The sequence below is a fragment of the Chaetodon trifascialis genome, chromosome 4, assembly GCF_039877785.1.
Source record: "Chaetodon trifascialis isolate fChaTrf1 chromosome 4, fChaTrf1.hap1, whole genome shotgun sequence".
Lineage (NCBI taxonomy): Eukaryota > Metazoa > Chordata > Actinopteri > Chaetodontiformes > Chaetodontidae > Chaetodon > Chaetodon trifascialis.
The window spans coordinates 3,842,827-3,850,584 of record NC_092059.1 but is presented as its reverse complement, the minus strand read 5'-3'; positions in this window follow the sequence as shown (position 1 = coordinate 3,850,584).

Sequence of the window (7,758 nt, the reverse complement as noted above, 5' to 3'; positions counted from 1 at the left end):
TATTTTAGGTTTTGGAATTCCCCAACATAGCGTGATGAATGATATTAATACCTGACTTACAAACACAGGCATATCTAATGAAGCAAATCATTTCACTGGTGCAGGAGGAAAGTTGCTGTGTTTAGAATAAAAACTTTGCAGTCTAAAAAACATAAAAAAAAGATGTGAGATGAGGCCTAGAGATGATTCAGTTTGGACCAAATTAAAATATAACAAGACAGCTTTTGTGATATCAGCAGCACGTTGTGGAGGCTCTGACTGCTTAAGAGGAGCAATGATATGCATCTAGTAGGAATTACAGACCAAAACCATATTTGTGTTGGAAACTGGACAGACATAACTTTCCAACCATTTGTACCTGGTTAAACAAACATTTGAAACACATTGGTAAATAAACTTATTAGTAATTACTAAAAGGAATAAAAGGTACAGTAACAAAACTTTGCAAGTCACAAAATAAAAACTATTTTTGCTATGCAGCGTTAAGTCATAACAGGAGACATGACTTAAATTAATTCGAAGTGTGGGTGATTTTCTTCTTTAGCACAGCGTTAACGACGTAAGCTAGCAAGCTAACGCTAAGTTAGCTAACTCACCTACTTCGATAACAGCTAACGCTAACTTATTTTGTAAACACTCTGGAAAACAAATATTTGCCAAGCTGCTTTGACATCTTCACCAGATATTCATCTCTGAGTCGAGTTAAGCGAATGATATTCCATGTTTTACTTAGATCTAGTTAGCCTATTTAACAAGAATTAGCATAATTTCGTGATAGCAAAACAGTCGGTAATTTTCACTGCGTTGCCTTCAGCTAGCTTAGCATTTATTTCAGATAAACCTCCGTCTTTACTTTGCGCCGCTCCTGCACATCTATGCCAGCTGGAGTTCATTTAAAATACAATTACTGGAAGACTTTCTAGTAGTAAAAGCGTCGTTAACGTTACCTTCGCTATCACGAGTTTTACTACGCCTGACTGATCAGTTTCCGGTCGCCTTCATGGTGGCCCTTGTTAATTGTCATGGCAACTAGAGTCTCGCGGGAGCACCGGGCAGTTAAGATGGCGGCCACACAAACGCGATTAATTAAAATGTGGAAGTGCTGTTCACCAAAGACACATAGTCTATTTTTGTTCTATAATAACAGAATTTATTATGACGATCTCTATGATTATTAGATTAGATACTCATTTCTCACCTGAAAGTAGTGAAAAGTGTATTTCTCAAATATTTAAGCCTGTTGTACTGTATATGAGAGTTTTTAAGATTGTTTTAATTTAACTATTATGACACTTTTCCTAATGTCAAAGAGGACAATTATAGGAGAAAGACATCTACTTAATTAAAATAAAGAGACTGGCAGATATGTTCATCATAAGGAGAAGTCACTGGGAAAAAACCCCCAACAAAACAAGGTGGATGAATTAAACAAACAAGCGAGTTGCAGGTGTGGTGTGATCTCTGCTAATCAAGCAGGGAGGATTTAGGTGTGGTCTGTCTACTGAAGGACCGAGTTAAACTCCATTTGATTTTGGCTTTAAATTTCCTTTGCAACAGGTTGTTTGGCAGAACTCGTTCAACAGTCGCCTCATTACTGTGCCTAAAAGACTTTAAGCTTCGCAGCATTGTCTGTTGACCAGTTAGAATCAGAAAAGCGGTTCATCAGGTTGAACATGCAAGGCTATAAATACATGTCAGTATTGTAATAATAAGCCTACACTGACCGCTGTCCTGCACTCTTAAACATTTGCGTTTAATCCAGTTTGGTTATGTTTTCTCTGCAGTTAAATTGTGTGCAAAGTCCTGTAAGCACCTGAGAAAGTTTTTATCAGACTCAAAGGATAGTGTTAAAAAGTGCATTGTCATTAAATGCATTGCTGTCATTTATACAATTTGAATAATAATAAATGATAGATATAAATTATTATACACAAATGTCCTACGGTGCAATTTTGGTTTGGTTTTCCAAATTAATTCTTAAACTCTATTGATGAAACTCTCTTTTTTATTACATGCAGCAGTTTTTAGGACTGACTGGATAAATGGGTTTATCCCTGTTCTGGCTGTTGTTTGTCTGCTTTTGGGTGTCAGGTTACTCAGAGAGTTTCTCAGTTAGCCTGAGGCGAAGGCTGTTCAGCATCCACTTAAAGACAGCGCAGCGCCTCCAGACGAGACTGGGGCAGAGGTCAGCACTAAACAGCGATGGCCATTGTCTCTTGGCAGGTTGGGCACACCGACCGATGAAAATGCAATCAAAACAAACAGCCCAGCCGATCGGAGCCCTTCTCCAGTGTCTTTATTAATCACCTGTTCAAAGGCCTAAGACCTTCTCCCCCTCATCTGTCAGGCTGGAAGAGGGACATGACTGCAAAACAATAGAAAGCCCCAAAGTTTCTCCACCTCTTATCCGCTTATGTTTATAGAAGTGAAACAGTCTGAAGTCAAATCCTCTGGGGCAAAAGGACAGACACAAATTCCTGTAATGTCTGGAATGCAAAGAAAACCTGAGAGGAGGAGAGAACCGGAGGACCAATAAAGATACCTTGATTCTTGAAAGCTGAATAAATCTGAAAAGTAACACCACAGAAAATGAACACTACCAAAACTTTCCTGGTTCAAAAATAGATTAAGGCACAGCTGGTAGCGGGTTTTATTCTGGATGCATCATATAAAGCGTTTCATACCTGCACCAGTATAGTTATCAAGGTCCAGTAAATGAATTATTGTCAGCAACAGAGGCCGAACTTTGAGTTTGATCAAAGCTCAAAGCTTTTTGATTTCAAAACGACTTCTGTCAAACACAACTACAACGACACTGACAGAGCACACGAATACAGACAAGGTGCAAGAAAATCTACCAAACAATGAACAATATAAATTCCAACTATATGAACACATAAGATTACATATTGTAATCTCAAAAACATCCACATATTTATAATAAAACATAATAATATAATATATATTCATGTAGCATTGATTTATTATCATTTGAAAGAGATTACGACTGCATGAATGTCTCTCTGAACCCAATAATTACTAATGATCAGACATTCAGAGATGAGGGAGTGACTGACCTGTGGGCCTGTATACCTACAATATATTGATAAATTGATCTCATTGATTGATGTATCGGTTTAAAAATCACTGTATTTTATTACGCGTAGTTATTTAACTGTTGGACGTCCCGGCCGTTAGCAGAAAGTCTGACATGTTTCTTTATTTGATAGCATATATAATTATTAGGTTTTCTGTTTTCTCAACAATTGCTTTTTTTTTTTTAATTAATAAAATCTGATTTTAGTTGTCATTGATTTTTTTCTTTTTCAGAGATCTGCCTCTATGTATCAATTTTTTTAAAATCTCTGCAGCACAATCCTGTTTTAATCCTTCAAAGTATTATGTTTTCAAGTCATGTTGTGCGTGCTAATAAATAAACCAAACTACTAAATTAAACTAGTAAATATATGATCTTAGATACCAAAGAAGCAACATAATGTTCTGACATCATGTTATAATCACGACATCAATGGGCCACGATACACAAGACACAGTGTTACAGTGTGCTGCAGCTGACTGACATGCATCTGAAAACTGTATTATTCTCTTATCATTCTGGATTAAAGCATCTGCAAAACATGTGACATCAAACCGCAACATGCATTTGCACTGAAATGGCCTCCACAGTAAAGATCAGAAGAAGCCCGAGCAACCGCGACCTGTCATGTAATCTGTCTGCCTCTTCGGCCCTGATGGCCCTTTACACATGCATTGTTGCCATAAGTATGCCACACTTATAAATATATCAGGACAGAGCAGCAGCTGAGGATCCAGGCAGACACAACTGTTCACAGGTCACTTTGGACCTCCAGACAGTATCAGTGTGAGCGGTGGTCCAGGTCAGACAAAGAGCGGGGAGATTCCCACCCTGTTCAATGATCCACGTATTCTCAGGCTGCTCTGTCCAGCACTTAATTACATGTCAAAGATTATAGCTGAATACACATTTACCGCATTTGTACCAATGTTAAATCCATGCAACATGTCAGTTTAGCTGAGTGTCTGCTTCAGGGTTTAATGTCAAATGACAGCTCTTCAAATACATTGAAATATCAGGGAAAACCAAACATGTAAGTGTCTGCAGTATGTATGTACTTACCGGTGAAAGGGGAACTCTGGGTAATACTGCACAGCTGTGTAAGGTGAATTCATGTTGTCATGCCAAACTTCACTTTGCTGAGATCTTCAAAACGATCAGCCTGTCACAAAGGCGCGTGTATCATCGGCTGTGCATGGGCGACGAGAATAAATAAAATGAATGAAAAATAAAAATAAATACAAATAAATAAACACACAGGTCTGGATTAAAGTGCCGGAGGGTACAGTGCAGAGTGGAGAAAGTTTGAGAGATGTTTTGACTTTAGGTATTTTTTCTTAGGCTACCCTACAAATAGGAGGGGCTTGTGCCAGCTCTTTGACCAATCCCCTGCTACAGTTGTACAAGATATCACTCACTCTCAGTTGCTAGGATATACATATCAAGCAACTACATTTGACCCTGCACCCCCCACCCAACACGCACAGCTCACCACCATCCTGAAAAGCTCACCCCTCTGCCCCTCCATGTGTTTCTCTGGCCACTTCTGACATTTCCACCCAGATTCCCGAGGGTTTTGTGGGTCTGTTGCGTCACGCCTCTCACCAATGCCCAGGAGGCCTCGAGGATGCTAAATATTGCTCCTGAGAGGGTCGATTCAGTGCCGATTCAACAAAAACGGAAAGAGTGGCGTAGCAGCAAAAATCACCCAAATATTTGATTTTGAGGAAGTGAAACAGACTCTTTGGCCAAGATCTCAGATGTCTAATGAGGTGCTGGTGGAGAGTGGTTGACCATTGACACAAAATGAGAAGAAAATGGTCCTTCCAGCCGGAAATAAAGGGACACTAGACAAAAACATTACAGTTTAAAAATCCTTTACAGTAGCCTAGATAAACCATTCGTGCCGCGTCCCAGCACTTTCTTACTATTCAATATCCGACTCTCCCTCTCACACAAGCAGTATGACACTGTAAACCAAGAGGTCTTGTGTGGTTTTCAGAGATGAACCGCAGATGAATCAGCAGGCTAAAATAAAAGGTAAGGTCACAGCGGGGGGAATGATAATAAATAGATGTGGTGTATCCAGGGAACACGAACCTCTAAGCTGCTCTCTTGTACTTTTAATAAAGACAAACAGCCTCTCTCTCCCCTCTGACTGCCTGCTCTGCACCTATGAGAGACGGTGGACATGTCTGCTGTGGGCCAAACTGGTGACGTGACACTGTGGTCATACAGCTGTTATTTTGAAGATACGCTCGACCAAAGTGCAGGTGTTTGCTGTCAAACAAGGGCTCGTATTGGAACCATCACACTCAGCCAATTATTCAGCAAATACACCAGAAATTACTACACACAGATTTCCTTGATATTTGTTCATGGAATATACCTCTGGCATCAATTTTTCTCACCACAAATGAAATCTGGTGCTAAAAAAACCCAGACACCAGTATGAATGCATATTATTTTGGAGATACTTCACTGTTTCTACAAGAGTAAGAGTACACAGATGTGCTAGAGGCGCTGTGAAACTGTACTTTAGCGCAGCGAGGCGCTGAGCTAAATGCTAACATCACAATCACAATGCTAACAGATTCAGATCCGGAAAAACTTCATTGATCCCTGCAGGGAAATTGCTTTGTTGCAGGTAGTAAAAATGTGCAAATCCAAATATGAATGAGCCAAGGGTAATGTGCAGACATGCAGATGTTTAGTACGTGATGTTTTACCATGGCCTCTATCTTAATTTAGGTGTTAGCATGCTAACTTTAGCTCCTTAGCACCAAACTCAAAGTACAGCTGTAGCTAAAGGGGATGCAGTTTTCCAGGTGTTTTGTCAAAGAAGTCAGGGACGTGGGTCTGTGTTTTTGATGGCAATAGTAGCGAATTCATCCTCTAGAAACATGAATGTCTGTACAAAACTTCATGGCAATCCATCCTATAATTGTTGAGATATTTCAGTCTGGACCGACGTGGACTGACCCAGTGACACCACCATCCCTGCAGCCAGCATGGCGAAAAGCACAGTTTGATCACAAATGTGCATAATTAGTTTTCACTGACATCTTTGTCAGAGATGAGCGCTGGGAAAAGCAGCCTCCTAATAAATAACTTGACATAAAATCAGAGTTAGAATGTAGAATATTTGACAGGATTTGGACTTAAAGATACGATATGATTACATGAATCACACTGGTTTTGGTTGACTAGTAAAACAAACCCATCATCCGTCACTTTCTCCCACAGATAAAGTTGGTACATGGATAAAATATAGAACAGCTGGATGCCAGACTTTGAAGAGGATATCAGTGCTGTTACTATGTGCACTGAATCGAAACGAGCGCCGCTGAAGTGTGACCGTCTGACTGTCGAAGCGTCTATTCCCCAAGGTCACTGCTGGAAATATCAGTTGTTGTTAATCAGCTTGCTCTCTTCAATAAAGTCCCCCAGGTGGGAAATAAAGTTCAATCCCTGCTCACGTAATCACAACTATAGTAAAAACTCTCTTGTAAAAGTTCAGGGTGATTATTATGTTATTAATACAAAAAAAACCCGCTCATAAACCTTTCACACACACTGAAGCTTTGACCATGGCCTGCTCTCAACATAACAAGGACAAACTGACCTCAAGATGTCATTAAATCTGATATTTACAATGACATCTGAGACCCTTACATCATTAATTACTCTAAGGCTCAAACGTTGAGTACCAGTCACCAAACCCCTCTTACTTCATTTGAGATGTATGTGTGTGTTTACGAGTTGGCAGCTACGTCAGTGACATCTCTGATACGGTCATCAGTGGGAGTGCGCATATGTCTAACGTGGTTATTATCCTCGCAAGGCTCCGATTTGAGAGCGCTAAGCTGGTTTTAATCTGCAATTGTATCTGCAGTCAAAACCATAGATGGCAACCGGCCCTGTGTGACCAACATCTGCTTAATTCATTTTGGTGTGTTCATTGTCCTGAAGGCATTATGAGGCCCCATTCACACAGCCTTATTAATGTCAAGAGTTTACATACGGCATGCCAGAGAGCAGTTGGCGGAGCAGCTGATGAAGTAGCCCCGACGTTTGCTGCACTATGGAGAGGTACATTAACAGTGTCAGTCACACACAGCACACTGTGGCCAATCACTCTCACACTGTGAGGGGGTTATGTGGACATACTTGTGTGCGTCTGTGTGTATATTCCAGTTGGTGACTAATGCAGGGGAAATCCAGATGAGTCAAAACTACCAGTGTCCGGTGCAGCGTCTGAGAGGTGATAATTTACAGCCTATGCACTAAACTGCCCAGCAACTTGGCATTGTTCATGACATCCCTATAGGGACACCTCTATTTTAACTGACAATACTGTACGTCAGGGGACGTTCAAAGGGCCGTCTACTGTAAGGATCAACATGCTCATATAAAATGAGAGAATGAATCAAAATAGTTTAAAACTTCCAGTAGAAGCATGTAAATTCAGCTCCTGAAGCGTGGAATATTTTCAGTCTCATTCAACCAGTCCTGCTTCCAATAAAGGCAATAAAGTTAAAGAGCCATAAACGAGCATGAGCTTTCCCATGTGACCCGAAAAACCTGTATTTCTCTTCACTGAATCACTATTTGCGGTAATATTCAGACTCCCAGACAATTATTGATGCTTTCCCACGGTA